This window comes from Microcebus murinus, chromosome 12 (genome assembly GCF_040939455.1).
Source record: "Microcebus murinus isolate Inina chromosome 12, M.murinus_Inina_mat1.0, whole genome shotgun sequence".
NCBI classification, from domain to species: Eukaryota; Metazoa; Chordata; class Mammalia; order Primates; family Cheirogaleidae; genus Microcebus; species Microcebus murinus.
The window spans coordinates 363,247-384,087 of NC_134115.1; the positions used below are offsets into that span (position 1 = coordinate 363,247).

Genomic DNA, 20,841 nt, shown 5'->3' on the forward strand with positions numbered 1-20,841 from the left:
AGCCAGATCCACACAGCACCCTCTCTGTCCGTCTCCCGTAGGTGAGTCGACACAGCCAGATCCGCCCTGCGCCCTGCCTGCCCGTCTGCCGTGGGTCAGTGGACATGGCCAGATCCACACATCACCCTCTCTGCCCATCTCCCGTGTGTAGTGGACACAGCCAGATCCATACTGCGCCTTGCCTCCCTGTCTGCCGTGGGTCAGTGGACATAGCCAGATCCACACAGCACCCTCTCTGCCCGTCTCCTGTGGGTGAGTGGACACAGCCAGATCCACACTGCGCCTTGCCTGACCGCCTCCCGTGGGTAAGTGTACACAGCTAGATCTGCACTGCGCCCTGCCTGCCCGTCTACCGTGGATCAGTGGACACAGCCAGATCCGCACAGCACACTCTCTGCCCGTCTCCCGTGGGTGAGTGGACACAGCCAGATCCACACTCCGCCTTGCCTGCCCGTCTCCCCTGGGTGAGTGAACACAGCCAGATCCGAACTGCGCCCTGCCTGCCCGTCTCCCATGGGTGAGTGGACACAGCCAGATACGCACTGCGCCCTGCCTGACCGTCTGCCTTGGGTGAGTGGACACAGTCAGATCCGCACTGCGCCCTGCCTGCCCGTGTGCCGTGGGTGATTGGACACAGCCAGATCCGCACTGCGCCCTGCCTCCCCGTCTGCCGTGGGTCAGTGGACATAGCCAGATCCAAACAGCACCCTCTCTGCCCGTCTCCCGTGGGTGAGTGGACACAGCCTGATCCACACTGCGCCTTGCCTGCCCGTCTCTCGTGGGTGAGTGGAAACAGCCAGATCCGCACTGCGCCCTGCCTGCGCGTCTCCCGTGGGTGAATGGACACAGCGAGATCCGCAATGCGCCCTGCATGCCCGTCTCCCGTGGGTGAGTGGACACAGTCAGATCCGCACTGTGCAATGCCTGACCGTCTGCCGTGGGTGAGAGGACACAGCCAGCTCCGCACTGCGCCCTGCCTGCCCGTCTGCCGTGGGTGAGTGGACACAGCCAGATCCGCACTGCGCCCTGCCTGCCCGTCTGCCGTTGGTCCGTGGACATAGCCAGATCCACACAGCACCCTCTCTGCCCGTCTCTGGTGGGTGAGTGGACACAGCCAGATCCACACTGCGCCTTGCCTGCCCATCTCCCGTGGATGCGTGGACACAGCCAGATCCGCACTGTGCCCTGCCTGCCCGTCTCCCGTGGATGAGTGGACACAGCCAGATCCGCACTGCGCCCTGTCTTCCCGTCTGCCGTGGGTCAGTGGACATAGCCAGATCCACACAGCACCCTCTCTGCACATCTCCCGTGGGTGAGTGGACACAGCCAGATGCACACTGCACCTTGCCTGCCCGTCTCCCGTGGGTGAGTGGACACAGCCAGATTCGCACTGCGCCCTGCCTACCCTTGTGCCGTGGGTCAGTGGACATAGCCAGATCCACATAGCACCCTCTCTGCCGGTCTCCCGTGGGTGAGTGGACACAGCCAGATCCACACTGCGCCTTGCCTTCCCGTCTCCCGTGGGTGAGTGGACACAGCCAGATCCGCACTGCGCCCTGTCTGCCCGTCTGCCTTACGTGAGTGGACACAGCCAGATCCGCACTGCGACTTGCCTGCCCGTCTGCCTTGGGTCAGTGGACACAGCCAGATCCACACTGCGCCTTGCCTGCCCGTCTCCCATTGGTGAGTGGACACAGCAAGATCCCCAAATGGACACAGCCAGATCCGCAATGCGCCCTGCCTGCCCGTCTGCCGTGGGTCAGTGGACATAGCCAGATCCACACAGCACCCTATCTGCCCGTCTCCCGTGGGTGAGTGGACACAGCCAGATCCACACTGCGCCTTGCCTGCCCCTCTCCCATTGGTGAGTGGACACAGCCAGATCCGCAATGCGCCCTGCCTACCCGTCTGCCGTGGGTGAGTCGACACAGCCAGATCCGCACTGCGATCTGCCTGCCCCTCTGCCGTGGGTCAGTGGACATATCCAGATCCACACAGCACCCTCTGTGCCCGTCTCCCGTGTATGAGTTGACACAGCCAGATCCACACTGTGCCTTTCCAGCCCGTCTCCCGTGGGTGAGTGGACATCGCCAGATCCGCACTGCGCCCTGCCTTCCCGTCTGCCGTGGCTGAGTGGACACAGCCTGATCCGCACTTCCCCCTGCCTGCCCGTCTCCCGTGGGTGAGTGTAGACAGCCAGATCCACACTGCGCCCTGCCTGCCCGTCTCCCGTGGGTGAGTGGACACAGCCAGATCCGCACTGCCCCCTGCCTGCCCGTCTCCCGTGGTTCAGTGTAGACAGCCAGATCCACACTGCGCCCTGCCTGCCCATCTCCCATGGGTGAGTGGACACAACCAGATCCGCACTGCGCCCTGCCTGACCGTCTGCCGTGGGTGAGTGGACACAGCCAGATCCGCACTGTGCCCTGCCTGCCCGTCTGCCGTGTGTCAGTGGACATAGCCAGATGCACACAGCACACTCTCTGCCCGTCTCCCGTGGTTGAGTGGACACAGCCAGATCCACACTGCGCCTTGCCTGCCCGTCTCCCGTGGGTGAGTGGACACAGCCAGATCCGCACTGCGCACTGCCTGCCCGTCTGCCGTGGGTGAGTGGACACAGCCAGATCCGCACTGCGCCCTGCCTGCCCGTCTACCGTGGGTCAGTGGACATAGCCAGATTCACACAGCACCCTCTCTGGCCGTCTCCCGTGGGTGAGTGGACACAGCCAGATCCACACTACGACTTGCCTGCCCGTCTCCCGTTGGTGAGTGGACACAGCCAGATCCGCACTGCATCCTGCCTACCCGCCTGTCGAGGGTGAGTGGACACAGCCAGATCCGCACTGCGCCCTTCCTGCCCGTCTGCCGTGGGTCAGTTGACACAGCCAGATCCGCACAGCACCCTCTCTGCCCGTCTACCGTGGGTGAGTGGACACAGCCAGATCCACACTGCGCCTTGCCTGCCCGTCTCCCCTGGGTGAGTGAACACAGCCAGATCCGAACTGCGCCCTGCCTGCCCGTCTCCCATGGGTGAGTGGACACAGCCAGATACGCACTGCGCCCTGCCTGACCGTCTGCCGTGGGTGAGTGGACACAATCAGATCCGCACTGCGCCCTGCCTGCCCGTGTGCCGTGGGTGATTGGACACAGCCAGATCCGCACTGCGCCCTGCCTCCCCGTCTGCCGTGGGTCAGTGGACATAGCCAGATCCAAACAGCACCCTCTCTGCCCGTCTCCCGTGGGTGAGTGGACACAGCCTGATCCACACTGCGCCTTGCCTGCCCGTCTCTCGTGGGTGAGTGGAAACAGCCAGATCCGCACTGCGCCCTGCCTGCGCGTCTCCCATGGGTGAATGGACACAGCGAGATCCGCACTGCGCCCTGCATGCCCGTCTCCCGTGGGTGAGTGGACACAGTCAGATCCGCACTGTGCAATGCCTGACCGTCTGCCGTGGGTGAGAGGACACAGCCAGCTCCGCACTGCGCCCTGCCTGCCCGTCTGCCGTGGGTGAGTGGACACAGCCAGATCCGCACTGCGCCCTGCCTGCCCGTCTGCCGTTGGTCCGTGGACATAGCCAGATCCACACAGCACCCTCTCTGCCCGTCTCTGGTGGGTGAGTGGACACAGCCAGATCCACACTGCGCCTTGCCTGCCCATCTCCCGTGGATGCGTGGACACAGCAAGATCCGCACTGTGCCCTGCCTGCCCGTCTCCCGTGGGTGAGTGGACACAGCCAGATCCGCACTGCGCCCTGTCTTCCCGTCTGCCGTGGGTCAGTGGACATAGCCAGATCCACACAGCACCCTCTCTGTACGTCTCCCGTGGGTGAGTGGACACAGCCAGATGCACACTGCACCTTGCCTGCCCGTCTCCCGTGGGTGAGTGGACACAGCCAGATTCGCACTGCGCCCTGCCTGCCCTTGTGCCGTGGGTCAGTGGACATAGCCAGATCCACATAGCACCCTCTCTGCCGGTCTCCCGTGGGTGAGTGGACACAGCCAGATCCACACTGCGCCTTGCCTTCCCGTCTCCCGTGGGTGAGTGGACACAGCCAGATCCGCACTGCGCCCTGTCTGCCCGTCTGCCTTGCGTGAGTGGACACAGCCATATCCGCACTGCAACTTGCCTGCCCGTCTGCCGTGGGTCAGTGGACACAGCCAGATCCACACTGCGCCTTCCCTGCCCGTCTCCCATTGGTGAGTGGACACAGCAAGATCCCCAAGTGGACACAGCCAGATCCGCAATGCGCCCTGCCTGCCCGTCTGCCGTGGGTCAGTGGACATAGCCAGATCCACACAGCACCCTATCTGCCCGTCTCCCGTGGGTGAGTGGACACAGCCAGATCCACACTGCGCCTTGCCTGCCCCTCTCCCATTGGTGAGTGGACACAGCCAGATCCACAATGCGCCCTGCCTACCCGTCTGCCGTGGGTGAGTCGACACAGCCAGATCCGCACTGCGATCTGCCTGCCCCTCTGCCGTGGGTCAGTGGACATATCCAGATCCACACAGCACCCTCTGTGCCCGTCTTCCGTGTATGAGTTGACACAGCCAGATCCACACTGTACCTTTCCTGCCTGTCTCCCGTGGGTGAGTGGACATAGCCAGATCCGCACTGCGCCCTGCCTTCCCGTCTGCCGTGGCTGAGTGGACACAGCCTGATCCGCACTTCCCACTGCCTGCCCGTCTCCCGTGGGTGAGTGTAGACAGCCATATTCACACTGCGCCCTGCCTGCCCGTCTCCCGTGGGTGAGTGGACACAGCCAGATCCGCACTGCCCCCTGCCTGCCCGTCTCCCGTGGTTCAGTGTAGACAGCCAGATCCACACTGCGCCCTGCCTGCCCATCTCCCGTGGGTGAGTGGACACAACCAGATCCGCACTGCGCCCTGCCTGACCGTCTGCCGTGGGTGAGTGGACACAGCCAGATCCGCACTGCGCCCTGCCTGCCCGTCTGCCGTGTGTCAGTGGACATAGCCAGATGCACACAGCACACTCTCTGCCCGTCTCCCGTGGTTGAGTGGACACAGCCAGATCCACACTGCGCCTTGCCTGCCCGTCTCCCGTGGGTGAGTGGACACAGCCAGATCCGCACTGCGCACTGCCTGCCCGTCTGCCGTGGGTGAGTGGACACAGCCAGATCCGCACTGCGCCCTGCCTGCCCGTCTACCGTGGGTCAGTGGACATAGCCAGATTCACACAGCACCCTCTCTGGCCGTCTCCCGTGGGTGAGTGGACACAGCCAGATCCACACTACGACTTGCCTGCCCGTCTCCCGTGGGTGAGTGGACACAGCCAGATCCGCACTGCATCCTGCCTACCCGCCTGTCGAGGGTGAGTGGACACAGCCAGATCCGCACTGCGCCCTTCCTGCCCGTCTACCGTGGGTCAGTGGACATAGCCAGATCCACACAGCACCCTATCTGCCCGTCTCCCGAGGGTGAGAGGACACAGCCAGATCCACACAGCACCCTCTCTAACCGTCTCCCGTGGGTGAGTGGACACAGCCAGATCCGCACTGCGCCCTGCCTGCCCGTCTGCAGTGGGTCAGTGGACATAGCCAGATCCACACAGCACCCTCTCTGCCCGTCTGCCGTGGGTGAGTGGACACAGCCAGAACCACATTGCGCCTTGCCTGCCCGTCTCCCGTGGGTGAGTGGACACAGCCAGATCCGCACTGCACCCTGCCTGCCTGTCTGCGTGGGAGAGTGGACACAGACAATTCCAAACTCTTCCCTGCCTGCCCGTCACCCGTGGATGAGTGGACACAGCCAGATCCACACTGTGCACTCACTGCCTGTCTCCCGTGAGTGAGTGGACACAGACAGATCCACACTGAGCCCTCACTGCCCGTCTCCCGTGAGTGAGTGGACACACCCAGATCCACACTGAGCTCTCACTGCTCGTCTCCCGTGAGTGAGTGGAAACAGCCAGATCCACACTGAGCCCTCACTGCCCATCTCCCGCGGGTGAGTGGACACAGACAGATCCACACTGTGCCCTGCCTGCCCGTCTTCCGTGGGTCAGTGGACATAGCCAGATCCACAGAGCACCCTCTCTGCCCGTCTCCTGTGGGTGAATGGACACAGCCAAATCCACACTGTGCCTTGCCTGTAAGTCTCCCGTGGGTGAGTGCACACAGCCAGATCCGCACTGCGCCCTGCCTGCCCGTATGCCATGGGTGAGTGGACACAGCCAGATCCGCACTGCACCCTGCCTGACCGTCTGCCGTGGGTGAGTGGACACAGCCAATTCCGCACTGCGCACTGCCTGCCCTTCTGCCGTGGGTCAGTGGACATAGCCAGATCCACACAGCACCCTCTCTGCCCGTCTCCCGTGGGTGAGTGGACACAGCCAGATCAACACTGCGCCTTGCCTGCCCGTCTCCCGTGGGTGAGTGGACACAGCCAGATCCGCACTGCGCCTGCCTGCCCTTCTCCCGTGTGTGAGTGGACACAGCCAGATCCGCACTGCGCCCTGCCTGACCATCTGCCGTGGGTGAGTGGACACAGCCAGATCCGTACTGTGCCCTGCCTGCCCGTCTGCCGTGGGTCAGTGGACATAGCCAGATGCACACAGCACCCTCTCTGCCCGTCTCCCGTGGGTGAGTGGACACAGCCAGATCCACACTGCGCCTTGCCTGCCCGTCTCCCGTGGGTGAGTGGACACAGCCAGATCCGCACTGCGCACTGCCTGCCCGTCTGCCGTGGGTGAGTGGACACAGCCGGATCCGCACTGCGCCCTGCCTGCCTGTCGGTCGTGGGTCAGTGGACATAGCCAGATTCACACAAAACCCTCTCTGGCCGTCTCCCGTGTGTGAGTGGACACAGCCAGATCCACAGTGCGAGTTGCCTGCCCGTCTCCCGTGGGTGAGTGGACACAGCCAGATCCGCACTGCGCCCTGCCTGCCCGTCTGCCGTGGGTGAGTGGACACAGCCAGATCCGCACTGCGCCCTGCCTGGCCTTGTTCCGTGGGTCAGTGGACATAGCCAGATCAACATAGCACCCTCTCTGCCCGTCTCCCGTGGGTGAGTGGACACAGCCAGATCCACACTGAGCCTTGACTGCCCGTCTGCCATGGGTGAGTGGACACAGCCAGAGCCGCACTGCGCCCTGCCTGCCCGTCTGCTGTGGGTCAGTGGACATAGCCATATCCACACAGCACCCTCTCTGCCCGTCTCCCGTGGGTTAATGGACACAGTCAGACCCACAGTGCGCCTTGCCTGCCCGTCGCCCGTGGGTGAGTGGACACAGCTAGGTCCGCACTGCACACTGCCTGCCCGTCTGCCGTGGGTGAGTGGACACAGCCAGATGCGCACTGCGCCCAGCATACTGATCTGCCGTGGGTCAGTGGACATAGCCAAATCCACACAGCACCCTCTTTGCCCGTCTCTCGTAGGTGAGTGGTCACAGCCAGATCCACACTGAGCTCTCACTGCTCGTCTCCCGTGAGTGAGTGGACACAGCCAGATCCACACTGAGCCCTCACTGCCCGTCTCCCATGGGTGAGTGGACACAGACAGATCCACACTGCGCCCTCACTGCCCGTCTCCCGTGGGTGTGTGGACACAGCCAGATCCACACTGTGTTCTGCCTGCCCGTCTTCCGTGGGTCAGTGGACATAGCCAGATTCACACAGCACCCTCTATGCCCGTCTCCTGTGTGTGAATGGACACAGCCAAATCCACACTGCACATTGCCTGCCCGTCTCCCGTGGGTGAGTGGACACAGCCAGATCCGCACTGCGCCCTGCCTGCCCGTCTGCTGTGGGTGAGTGGACACAACTAGATCCGCACTGCGCCCTGCCTGCCCGTCTGCCGTGGGTCAGTGGACATAGCCAGATCCACACAGCATTCTCTCTATCCGTCTCCTGTGGGTGAGTGGACACAGCCAGATCCACACTGTGACCTGCCTGCCCATCTCCCGTGGGTGAGTGGACATAGCAGGATCCACACTGCGCACTCATTGCAGGTCTCCCGTGGGAATGTGGACACAGCCAATTCCAAACTGTTCCCTGCCTGCCCGTCACCCGTGGATGAGTGGACACAGCCAGATCCACACTGTCCACTCACTGCCCGTCTCCCGTGAGTGAGTGGACACAGCCAGATCCACACTGAGCCCTCACTGCCCGTCTCCCGTGAGTGAGTGGACACAGCCAGATCCACACTGAGCCCTCACTGCCCGTCTCTTGTGGGTGAGTGGACACAGCCAGATCCACACTGCGCCCTCACTGCCCGTCTCCCGTGTGAGTGTGGACACAGCCAGATCCGCACTGCGCCCTGCTTGCCCGTCTCCCATGGGTGAGTGGACACAGCCAGATCCGCTCTGTGTGATGCCTGCCCGTCTGCCATGGGTGAATGGACACTGCTATATCCTCACTGTTCCCTGCCTGCCCGTCTCCCGTGGGTCAGTGGACATAGCCAGATTCACACTGTGCCTTCACTGCCCATCTCCCGTGGTAGTGTGGTCACAGCAAGATCCACACTGTGCCCTGCCTGCCCATCTCCCGTGGGTGAGTGGACATAGCCAGATCCACACAGCAGGCTCACTGCCCGTCTCCCGTGGGTGAGTGGACACAGCCAGATCCACACTGAGCCTTGCCTGCCCGACTCCCGTGGGTGAGTGGACACAGCCAGATCCGCACTGCACCCTGCCTGCCCGTCTATTGTGGTTGAGTGGACACAGCCAGATCCACACAGCACCCTCACTGCCCATCTCCCGTGGGTGAGTGGTCACAGCAGGATCCACACAGCACCCTCAGTGCCCGTCTCCCGTGGGTGAGTGGACACAGCCAGATCCACACTGCGCCTTGCCTGCCCGTCTCCCGTGGGTGAGTGGACACAGCCAGATCCGCACTGCGCCCTGCCTGCCCGTCTGCCGTGGGTCAGTGGACATAGCCAGATCCACACAGCACACTCTCTGCCCATCTCCTGTGGGTGAGTGGACACAGCCAGATCCACACTGCGCCTTGCTTGCCCGTCTCCCATGGGTGAGTGGACACAGCCAGATCCGCACTGCGCCTTGCCTCCCCGTCTGCCGTGGGTGAGTGGACACAGCCAGATCCGCACTGTGCCCTGCCTGAACGTCTGCCGTGGGTCAGTGAACACAGCAAGATCCGCACTGCGCCCTACCTGCCCGTCTGCCGTGGGTCAGTGGACATAGCCAGATCCACACAGCACCCTCTCTGCCCGTCTCCCGTGGGTGAGTGGACACAGCCAGATCCGCACTGCGCCCTGCCTGCCCGACTGCCGTGGGTCAGTGGACACAGCCAGATCCACACTGCGCCTTGCCTGCCCGACTGCCGTGGGTCAGTGTACACAGCCAGATCCACACTGCGCCTTGCCTGCCCATCTCCCGTGGGTGAGTGGACACAGCCAGATCCGCACTGCACCTTGCCTGCCCATCTCCCGTGGGTGAGTGGACACAGCCAGATCCGCACTGCCCCCTGCCTGCCCGTCTCCCGTGGGTGAGTGGACACAGCCAGATCCGCACTGCGCCTTGCCTGTCCGTCTCCCGTGGGTGAGTGGACACAGCCAGATCTGCACTGCGCCCTGCCTGACTGTCTGCCGTGGGTGAGTGGACACAGCAAGATCCGCACTGCGCCCTGCCTGCCCGTCTGCCGTGGGTCAGTGGACATAGCCAGATCCACACAGCCCCCTCTGTGCCCGTCTCCCATGGGTGAGTGGACATAGCCAGATCCACACAGCACCCTCTCTGGCCATCTCCCGTGGGTGAGTGGACCCAGCCAGATCCACACTGTGCCCTGCCTGCCCTTCTGCCGTGGGTGAGTGGACACAGCCAGATCCGCACAGCGCCCTGCCTGCCCATCTGCCGTGGGTCAGTGGACATAGCCAGATCCACAAAACATCCTCTCTGTCCATCTCCCGTGAGTGAGTGGACACAGCCAGATCCACACTGCGCCTTACCTGCCCGTCTCCCGTTGGTGAGAGGACACAGCCAGATCCTCACAGCGCCCTGCCTGCCGGTCTGCCATGGGTGAGTGGACACAGCCAGAACCACACTGTGCCCAAATGCCCATCTCCCATGGAGTGTGGACAGAGCCAGATCCACACTGTTCCCTGCCTGCCCGTCTCCCGTGGGTGAGTGGACATAGCCAGATCCACACATCACCCTCTCTGGCCGTCTCCCGTGGGTGAGTGGACACAGCCAGATCCACACTGCGCCTTGCCTGTCCGTCTCCTGTGGGTGAGTGGACACAGCCAGATCCTCACAGCGCCCTGTCTGCCCGTCTGCCGTGGGTGAGTGGACACAGCCAGATCCACACTGCGCCCTCACTGCCCGTCTCCCGTGGGAGTGTGGACACAGCCATATCCACACTGTGCCCTGCCTGCCCGTCTCCCGTGGGTGAGTGGACATAGCCAGATCCACACAGCACCCTCTCTGCTCATCTACCGTGGGTGTGTGGACACAGCCAGATCCACACGGCGCCCTCACTGCCCGTCTCCCTTGGGTGAGTGGACACAGCCAGATACACACTTTGCCCTCACTGCCGGTCTCCCTTGGGTGAGTGGAAACAGCCAGATCCACACTGCGCCCTTACTGCCCGTCTCCCGTGAGTGAGTGGACACAGCCAGATCCACACTGTGCCCTGCCTGCCCATCTCCCGTGGTTAGTGGACATAGCCAGATCCACACTGCGCACTCACTGCCCGTCTCCCGTGGGAGTGTGAACACAGCCAATTCCCACTGTGCCCTGCCTGCCTGTCACCCGTGGATGAGTGGACACAGCCAGATCCACACTGCGCACTCACTGCCCGTCTCCCGTGAATGAGTGGACACAGCCAGATCCACACTGAGCCCTCACTGCCCGTCTCCCGAGAGGGAGTGGACACAGCCTAATCCACACTGAGCTCTCACTGCTCGTCTCCCGTGAGTGAGTGGACGCAGCCAGATCCACACTGCGCCTTGCCTTCCCGCCTCCGTGGGTGAGTGGACACAGCCAGATCCGCACTGCGCCCTGTCTGCCCGTCTGCCTTGCGTGAGTGGACACAGCCAGATCCGCACTGCGACTTGCCTGCCCATCTGCCGTGGGTCAGTGGACACAGCCAGATCCACACTGCGCCTTGCCTGCCCGTCTCCCATTGGTGAGTGGACACAGCAAGATCCCCAAGTAGACACAGCCAGATCCGCAATGCGCCCTGCCTGCCCGTCTGCCGTGGGTCAGTGGACATAGCCAGATCCACACAGCACCCTATCTGCCCGTCTCCCGTGGGTGAGTGGACACAGCCAGATCCACACTGCGCCTTGCCTGCCCCTCTCCCATTGGTGAGTGGACACAGCCAGATCCGCAATGCGCCCTGCCTACCCGTCTGCCGTGGGTGAGTCGACACAGCCAGATCCGCACTGCAATCTGCCTGCCCCTCTGCCGTGGGTCAGTGGACATATCCAGATCCACACAGCACCCTCTGTGCCCGTCTCCCGTGTATGAGTTGACACAGCCAGATCCACACTGTGCCTTTCCAGCCCGTCTCCCGTGGGTGAGTGGACATCGCCAGATCCGCACTGCGCCCTGCCTTCCCGTCTGCCGTGGCTGAGTGGACACAGCCTGATCCGCACTTCCCCCTGCCTGCCCGTCTCCCGTGGGTGAGTGTAGACAGCCAGATCCACACTGCGCCCTGCCTGCCCGTCTCCCGTGGGTGAGTGGACACAGCCAGATCCGCACTGCCCCCTGCCTGCCCGTCTCCCGTGGTTCAGTGTAGACAGCCAGATCCACACTGCGCCCTGCCTGCCCATCTCCCATGGGTGAGTGGACACAACCAGATCCACACTACGACTTGCCTGCCCGTCTCCCGTGGGTGAGTGGACACAGCCAGATCCGCACTGCATCCTGCCTACCCGCCTGTCGAGGGTGAGTGGACACAGCCAGATCCGCACTGCGCCCTTCCTGCCCGTCTGCCGTGGGTCAGTGGACATAGCCAGATCCACACAGCACCCTCTCTGCCCGTCTACCGAGGGTGAGAGGACACAGCGAGATCCACACTGCACCCTCTCTGCCCGTCTCCCGTGGGTGAGTGGACACAGCCAGATCCGCACTGCGCCCTGCCTGCCCGTCTGCCGTGGGTCAGTGGACATAGCCAGATCCACACAGCACCCTCTCTGCCCGTCTGCCGTGGGTGAGTGGACACAGCCAGAACCACATTGCGCCTTGCCTGCCCGTCTCCCGTGGGTGAGTGGACACAGCCTGATCCGCACTGCGCCCTGCCTGCCCATCTGCCGTGGGTGAGTGGACATACCCAGATCCACACAGCACCCTCTCTGGCCGTCTCCCGTGGGTGACTGGACACAGCCAGATCCACACTGCGCCTTGACTGCCTGTCTCCTGTGGGTGAGTGCACACAGCCAGTTCCGCACAGCACCCTGCCTGCCCGTCTGCCGTGGGTGAGTGGACGCAGCCAGATCCACACTGCGCCTTGCCTGCCCCACTCCCGTTGGTGAGTGGACACAGCCAGATCCGCACTGTGCCCTGCCTGCCCGTCTGCCATGGGTGAGTGGACACAGCCATGTCCACACAGCACCCTCTCTGCCCGTCTATCATGGGTGAGTGGACACAGCCAGATCCTCACTGTTCCTTGCCTGCCCGTCTCCCATTTGTGAGTGGACACAGCCAGATCCACACTGCGCCTTGCCTGCCCTTCTGCCGTGGGTCAGTGGACACAGCCAGATCCACACTGCGCCTTGCCTGCCCGTCTCCCGTGGGTGAGTGGACACAGCCAGATCTGCACTGCGCCCTGCATACCCGTCTGCGGTGGGTCAGTGGACATAGCCAAATCCACACAGCACCCTCTCTGCCCGTCTACCGTAGGTGAGTGGTCACAGCCAGATCCACACTGAGCTCTCACTGCTCGTCTCCCGTGAGTGAGTGTACACAGCCAGATCCACACTGAGCCCTCACTGCCCGTCTCCCGTGGCTGTGTGGACACAGCCAGATCCACACTGTGTTCTGCATGCCCGTCTTCCGTTGGTCAGTGGACATAGCCAGATTCACACAGCACCCTCTTGTCCGACTCCTGTGTGTGAATGGACACAGCCAAATCCACACTGCACATTGCCTGCCCGTCTCCCGTGGGTGAGTGGACACAGCCAGATCCGCACTGCGCCCTGCCTGCCCGTCTGCCGTGGGTCTGTGGACATAGCCAGATCCAAACAGCACCCTCTCTGCCCGTCTGCCGTGGGTCAGTGGACATAGCCAGATCCACACAGCACCCTCTCTGCCCGTCTCCCGAGGGTGAGTGGACACAGCCAGATCCGCACTGCGCCCTGCCTGCCCGTCTGCCGTGGGTGAGTGGACACAGCCAGATCCGCACTGTGCCCTGCCTGCCCGTCTGCTGTGGGTCAGTGGACATAGCCATATCCACACAGCACCCTCTCTTCCCGTCTCCCGTGGGTGAGTGGACACAGCCAGATCCACACTGCGCCTTGCCTACCCGTCTCCAGTGGGTGAGTGGACACAGCCAGATCCGCACTGCGCCCTGCCTGACCGTCTGCCGTGGGTGAGTGGACACAGCCAGATCCGCACTGCGCCTTGCCGGCCCCTCTCCCATTGGTGAGTGGACACAGCCAGATCCGCAATGCGCCCTGCCTGCCCGTCTGCCGTGGGTGAGTGGACACAGCCAGATCCACACTGCGAACTGCCTGCCCATCTGCCGTGGGTCAGTGGACATATCCAGATCCACACAGGACCCTCTCTGCCCGTCTCCCGTGTGTGAGTGGACACAGCCAGATTCACACTGTGCCTTTCCTGCCCGTCTCCCGTGGGTGAGTGGACATAGCCAGATCCGCACTGCGCCCTGCCTTCCCGTCTGCCGTGGGTGAGTGGACACAGCCTGATCCGCACTGCGCCCTGCCTGCCCATCTCCCGTGGGTGAGTGGACATACCCAGATCCACACAGCACCCTCTCTGGCCGTCTCCCGTGGGTGACTGGACACAGCCAGATCCACACTGCGCCTTGCCTGCCTGTCTCCTGTGTGTGAGTGCACATAGCCAATTCCGCACAGCACCCTGCCTGCCCGTGCCGTGGGTGAGTGGACGCAGCCAGATCCACACTGCACCTTGCCTGCCCGACTCCCGTTGGTGAGTGGACACAGCCAGATCCGCACTGTGCCCTGCCTGCCCGTCTGCCGTGGGTGAGTGGACACAGCCATGTCCACACAGCACCCTCTCTGCCCGTCTATCGTGGGTGAGTGGACACAGCCAGATCCTCACTGTTCCTTGCCTGCCCGTCTCCCATTTGTGAGTGGACACAGCCAGATCCACACTGCGCCTTGCCTGCCCTTCTGCCGTGGGTCAGTGGACACAGCCAGATCTACACTGCGCCTTGCCTGCCCGTCTCCCGTGGGTCAGTGGACATAGCCAAATCCACACAGCACCCTCTCTGCCCGTCTCCCGTAGGTGAGTGGTCACAGCCTGATCCACACTGAGCTCTCACTGCTCGTCTCCCGTGAGTGAGTGTACACAGCCAGATCCACACTGAGCCCTCACTGCCCGTCTCCCGTGGCTGTGTGGACACAGCCAGATCCACACTGTGTTCTGCATGCCCGTCTTCCGTTGGTCAGTGGACATAGCCAGATTCACACAGCACCCTCTCTGTCCGTCTCCTGTGTGTGAATGGACACAGCCAAATCCACACTGCACATTGCCTGCACGTCTCCCGTGGGTTAGTGGACACAGCCAGATCCGCACTGCGCCCTGCCTGCCCGTCTGCCGTGGGTCAGTGGACATAGCCAGATCCACAAAGCATTCTCTCTATCCGTCTCCTGTGGGTGAGTGGACACAGCCAGATCCACACTGTGCCCTGCCTGCCCATCTCCCGTGGGTGAGTGGACATAGCAGGATCCACACTGCGCAGTCACTGCAGGTCTCCCGTGGGAATGTGGACACAGCCAATTCCAAACTGTTCCCTGCCTGCCCGTCACCCGTGGATGAGTGGACACAGCCAGATCCACACTGTCCACTCACTGCCCGTCTCCCGTGAGTGAGTGGACACATCCATATCCACACTGCGCCTTGCCTGCCCGTCTCCCGTGGGTGAGTGGACACAGCCAGATCCACACTGCAACCTGCCTGCCCGTCTCTTGTGGTTGAGTGGACACAGCCAGATCCACACAGCACCCTCACTGCCCATCTCCCGTGGGTTACTGGTCACAGCAGGATCCACAAAACACCCTCACTGCCCATCTACCGTGGGTGAGTGGGCCCGGGGGAATAGGCGGCAGCCCACCCACAGGGTGGGGGGCGCAGCTGAAAGGGGTTGTCGGGGAGGGCGGCCACTGCCTGGGGTCAAAGGGCGGGCGACCCGCGCGTGCGCAATCGGCGGCGGCGGGGGCGGCGGCGGCGGGGGCGGCCACGAGCTGGGGGTGGGCCAGGCGAGGAGAGGAAGGGGGCTGGAAGGTCTCCACCTTGGCGAGTCCAGCCGTGGAGGCGCATCTTGTGTGAGTGTGAGTGAGTGAGTGTGAGTGTGAGTGTGTGTGTGTGTGTGTGTGTGTGTATAGAGAGACAGCCCCCCACCCCGGCCCGCCGCTCCCTGCCCGCCCCGCCCCGCCCCGCCTGTCACCCCCGTCCCTCGGAGCCCGCCGGACCCGGCCGGTGAACTCAACAGGCCTGCCCGGTGCGGGTCAGCGCCAGCGCGGGGCCTGGGGCGGGAGGAGGCGGCGGGGAAGCGCAGAGAGGCTCGGCTTCTTGAGCGGGGCAGGGGCGCCCTCCGCCGTCTAGGGCCACACCACCCTGAACGCGCCCGATCTCGTCTGGTCTCGGAAGCTAAGCAGGGTCGGGCCTGGTTAGTACTTGGATGGGAGACCGCCTGGGAATACCGGGTGCCGTAGGCTTCTTTTTTTTTTGTTTTTGTTTTTGTTTTGCCTCTTGTTCTGTCCCCTCTCTGGGAGCGAGGCGGCGGCCCGGGGCGGGGGTCACCCCCACCCTCAGCGCCCGCCGCGGTGCCTGGCGCCCCAGCCCGCACCGTGGGGCCTCCTCTTGTCCCAAGCCGCGACACCGCCGTCACGCGGCAGCATGCGTGGCTTCTGGACTGTCAGGTCTCAGACCAAAGGTCTGCTCCGTGGGAACCGACACGCTGGAGGAAACCTTGAGAGTCTGAGAGGGGAGGGAGTTCCAGAAGAAGGCCAGGATGTCATTTTGAGGGAGTATGTGACCAGAACTCGTCCCGTTGCTTTTGGGGTTCTATGGGCTACACGTAGGAATCTTTGGTGGTGGCACCTGATGTTGGGGGATCCGGAGTCACACCCAGACCTGCTCCACAGGCCTCCTTTTACTTTTCTCTTCGGATTCATTATGTTTAAAAAGTGTCTCTTATCTCTATGATTGCATTTTCTTTTCTCTCTCTTTTCAAGCAGATGATGGGAGTCCAAGTATTAAGGTGACATGTGTTGCCCGTGCCCCCCTCCCCCCTGTGTTCTTATTCATTAACCTCTGATGTTGTTCCAGCGTATTGTGGGGGCACCAATGTTAAGGTCGGGTACGTTGCCCTCTCCCAGCCTCCCCCCTCGGGTCAGAGCCTCAAGTGCGCCCATCCCCCAGTCGGTGCGCACCCACCCCATTCCTAATGGAGGTGTATGCCCATCCCCTCCCCCCACCCGCCCGACACCCACCCGATGAAGGTGATTCCTCTGTGTCCACTTGGGTGTCCGTCGGTTCGTACCCATTTGCTGGTGAGCGCGAGCACGTGGTGCTCGTGTGTCCATTCTTGGGCTACCTGGCTTACTGGAACGGGTTCCAGCTCTGGCCAGGAGAACCACGAGAGGTGCCCTCTCACCGCTGCTCCTCCTAGCTGAATAGCACTCCGTGGTGTCCACGCGCCACATTTCATTTACGCACTCGTGGGTCGATGGGCACTCGGGTCGCTTCCAGGTCTTTGCGATTGTGACTTGTGCCCTGACTCTAACCCTAACCCTTACCCAGCCCCGTCTGCTCCTCGGCCCCTGCCTGACTGACTCCTTCCCGCCCGGCCTGTCACCTGTCACCGTCCTCTGCCCCTGCCTGACACGCTCCTCCCCGCCCGGGCCGTCACCGTCCTCGGCCCCTGCCTGACACGCTCCTCCCCGCCCGGGCCGTCACCGTCCTCGGCCCCTGCCTGACGGGGCTCCTCCGTCGCCTGGGCCTTCCAAGGGCTTGGTGTGGACGCTGGTTCCAGGACGCCCTCCCAGGAACCCGGTAGCAGGGCGGCCGCAGCGTCTCGCGCCACCCAACCGTCCGCCGGCCGGCGGCCGTCGCTAAGTGGCCTGCGGGGGACGTGCCCCCACTGTGGGGCGGGCGCCCAGCCTGATGTCTTCTCTGAGGCCCCGTGGCTGCTTTTCCCCCCCGCAAGGGGAGAGCCGCGGAGGTGGGGACCGCCTCCTCGTGGGGACTTACACCCAGCTCTCCACGTCGGATTCCGGGGCTCTCTGTCCTGCCAGAAGGCCCAGCTGGCCTGCGGGTCCTTAGAGTGGCAAAAACATCCGAAAACTGAGATTGAGGGTCCGGTGGTTGTCTGCACTTTTGTGCTGGGCACCCCAGGGAGGCCCGGGGGCTGGCTGGACAACGCGGTCTGCTGGGCAGGGGGGGGGTTTGGAGGAGCAACTGATGCCCTTTGCACTTTGGGTAGCAAGTGTCTGAGGTGTCTCTGAGCCCTGCGCCATGTCGGGGGTGGGGGTGGGAGGTCGGGGGGGTGGAGGAGCAGGAGGAGGAGGAGGAGGAGGTGGGAAGGGCCGTGGCCTGCAGTCGTGTTCCCGGGGTGGCTTCTTCCACAGGCTGCTTGGCCTGGGCTCCCTGCACCTGGGCCTTTGGAGGACCGGCCCTGTGCTTGCCAACGCTTCCCCTGCAGGGACCCAGAGCTGGGAGGTGGCATCTCTCAGCCCTGGGTCGGGCAGAGCCCCAGCGGGCCATGCCCACAACCTCTCTCAGCACGGGTCCCCCAGAAGGCTCCTTTGGGACCAGGATTCTCTTGCGGGTGGCTCTTTAAGGTCTGGCTCCTGGATCGAGGGGCACCAGGAGTAGAGGAGCAGGTAGGGGAAGGGGGTGGCCATGCGAGGGGACACTTTCAGGCCAAGTCCCAGCTTCAGCCTGATCCTCCTGGGAACCCCGGGGTGTACGTCACACCTCCTGGTTGTCCCGCTCTGAGACAAGGAGCCGGGCTTCGCATTCCCCCAGCAGCCAGTCGTGGGCTGAGGACACCTGGGGCGTTGGGAACTCCCTGGCTTCTCCTTGGCTTAACATCTGGAGCTGCTTGTGAATCGTGCCGCCACACACACCCGAGTGCAGGTGTCTTCTGCACAGACTGCGGGCCTCGCTCTTCTGAATGCCGCTAGCTCGCCACCCACCCACGGGTGAACCTGGTCAGGGTACTTTCTCTCGGGGGCAGACTCTGATCCTGGCGGGCTACCGGTGTCTCTGTTTGCTCGTTTCTTTCTTCCATTTCGGGAAAGGCTTCCTTACTGGGTGTGGAAATCTCCTATGCCTTTCCTCGCCTATTCTGTCAGCTTTAAAATTCTCTTTCAGTTGCCACCCTCACAGATGGATTAGGAAACTCTTTCCGGTGCACTCATTAGTGAAATGACCTCAATGAAGCTGGAATCCAATATCTAATCGCCGATTTTTAGCGAGTCCACACGCCAGGGGGGTCGGGGTCCAATGCAGCCCCGGCCAGGCCCAGGCCCCTTGGACTGGGCCACAGGAGGACACAGAGGAGGGTCCCGGCCCCCACGGTCGCGTTGCCGGCAGTTCTCCAAGGGCTTGGGCGTTTTCCAGAGGTAGGAGACGGAGGGGACTGATTTCTTCAGCGCCCCACTAACCACGCCACCCCACCCATGGGACACATCCCAAGAGAGAGAGAGAGACGCCCCATACACTCGCTCCCCTCCCCCATGCGCTGTGCCCCAGCCCGGGCCCGGGGGAATAGGCGGCAGCCCACCCACAGGGTGGGGGGCGCAGCTGAAAGGGGTTGTCGGGGAGGGCGGCCCCTGCCTGGGGTCAAAGGGCGGGCGACCCGCGCGTGCGCAATCGGCGGCGGCGGCGGCGGCGGCGGCGGCGGCGGCGGCGGCGGCGGCGGCGGCGGCGGCGGCGGCGGGGGCGGCCACGAGCTGGGGGTGGGCCAGGCGAGGAGAGGAAGGGGGCTGGAAGGTCTCCACCTTGGCGAGTCCAGCCGTGGAGGCGCATCTTGTGTGAGTGTGAGTGAGTGAGTTGAGTGTGAGTGTGTGTGTGTGTGTGTGTGTGTGTATAGAGAGACAGCCCCCCACCCCGGCCCGCCGCTCCCTGCCCGCCCCGCCCCGCCCCGCCTGTCACCCCCGTCCCTCGGAGCCCGCCGGACCCGGCCGGTGAACTCAACAGGCCCGCCCGGTGCGGGTCAGCGCCGGCGCGGGGCCTGGGGCGGGAGGAGGCGGCGGGGAAGCGCAGAGAGGCTCGGCTTCTTGAGCGGGGCAGGGGCGCCCTCCGCCGTCTAGGGCCACACCACCCTGAACGCGCCCGATCTCGTCTGGTCTCGGAAGCTAAGCAGGGTCGGGCCTGGTTAGTACTTGGATGGGAGACCGCCTGGGAATACCGGGTGCCGTAGGCTTCTTTTTTTTTTGTTTTTGTTTTTGTTTTGCCTCTTGTTCTGTCCCCTCTCTGGGAGTGAGGCGGCGGCCCGGGGCGGGGGTCACCCCCACCCTCAGGCCCGCCGCGGTGCCTGGCGCCCCAGCCCGCACCGTGGGGCCTCCTCTTGTCCCAAGCCGCGACACCGCCGTCACGCGGCAGCATGCGTGGCTTCTGGACTGTCAGGTCTCAGACCAAAGGTCTGCTCTGTGGGAACCGACACGCTGGAGGAAACCTTGAGAGTCTGAGAGGGGAGGGAGTTCCAGAAGAAGGCCAGGATGTCATTTTGAGGGAGTATGTGACCAGAACTCGTCCCGTTGCTTTTGGGGTTCTATGGGCTACACGTAGGAATCTTTGGTGGTGGCACCTGATGTTGGGGGATCCGGAGTCACACCCAGACCTGCCCCACAGGCCTCCTTTTACTTTTCTCTTCGGATTCATTATGTTTAAAAAGTGTCTCTTATCTCTATGATTGCATTTTCTTTTCTCTCTCTTTTCAAGCAGATGATGGGAGTCCAAGTATTAAGGTGACATGTGTTGCCCGTGCCCCCCTCCCCCCTGTGTTCTTATTCATTAACCTCTGATGTTGTTCCAGCGTATTGTGGGGGCACCAATGTTAAGGTCGGGTACGTTGCCCTCTCCCAGCCTCCCCCCTCGGGTCAGAGCCTCAAGTGCGCCCATCCCCCAGTCGGTGCGCACCCACCCCATTCCTAATGGAGGTGTATGCCCATCCCCTCCCCCCACCCGCCCGACACACACCCGATGAAGGTGATTCCTCTGTGTCCACTTGGGTGTCCGTCGGTTCGTACCCATTTGCTGGTGAGCGCGAGCACGTGGTGCTCGTGTGTCCATTCTTGGGCTACCTGGCTTACTGGAACGGGTTCCAGCTCTGGCCAGGAGAACCACGAGAGGTGCCCTCTCACCGCTGCTCCTCCTAGCTGAATAGCACTCCGTGGTGTCCACGCGCCACATTTCATTTACGCACTCGTGGGTCGATGGGCACTCGGGTCGCTTCCAGGTCTTTGCGATTGTGACTTGTGCCCTGACTCTAACCCTAACCCTTACCCAGCCCCGTCTGCTCCTCGGCCCCTGCCTGACTGACTCCTTCCCGCCCGGCCTGTCACCTGTCACCGTCCTCTGCCCCTGCCTGACACGCTCCTCCCCGCCCGGGCCGTCACTGTCCTCGGCCCCTGCCTGACACGCTCCTCCCCGCCCGGGCCGTCACCGTCCTCGGCCCCTGCCTGACGGGGCTCCTCCGTCGCCTGGGCC

The 20,841-nt window shown here is 63.4% G+C and overlaps 2 non-coding genes across 2 annotated transcripts; both read left to right on the forward strand.

Moving 5' to 3' along the window:
• Nucleotides 1-15,720: 15,720 nt before the first annotated feature.
• Nucleotides 15,721-15,839, forward strand: LOC142874504 (5S ribosomal RNA). Its single transcript, XR_012922260.1, has one exon. It is a non-coding gene; the product is annotated as a 5S ribosomal RNA (ribosomal RNA).
• A 3,597-nt stretch (nt 15,840-19,436) lies between these two features.
• On the forward strand, nt 19,437-19,555 carry LOC142874594 (5S ribosomal RNA). The gene has a single exon (XR_012922271.1). It is a non-coding gene; the product is annotated as a 5S ribosomal RNA (ribosomal RNA).
• The last annotated feature ends 1,286 nt before the right edge of the window (nt 19,556-20,841 follow it).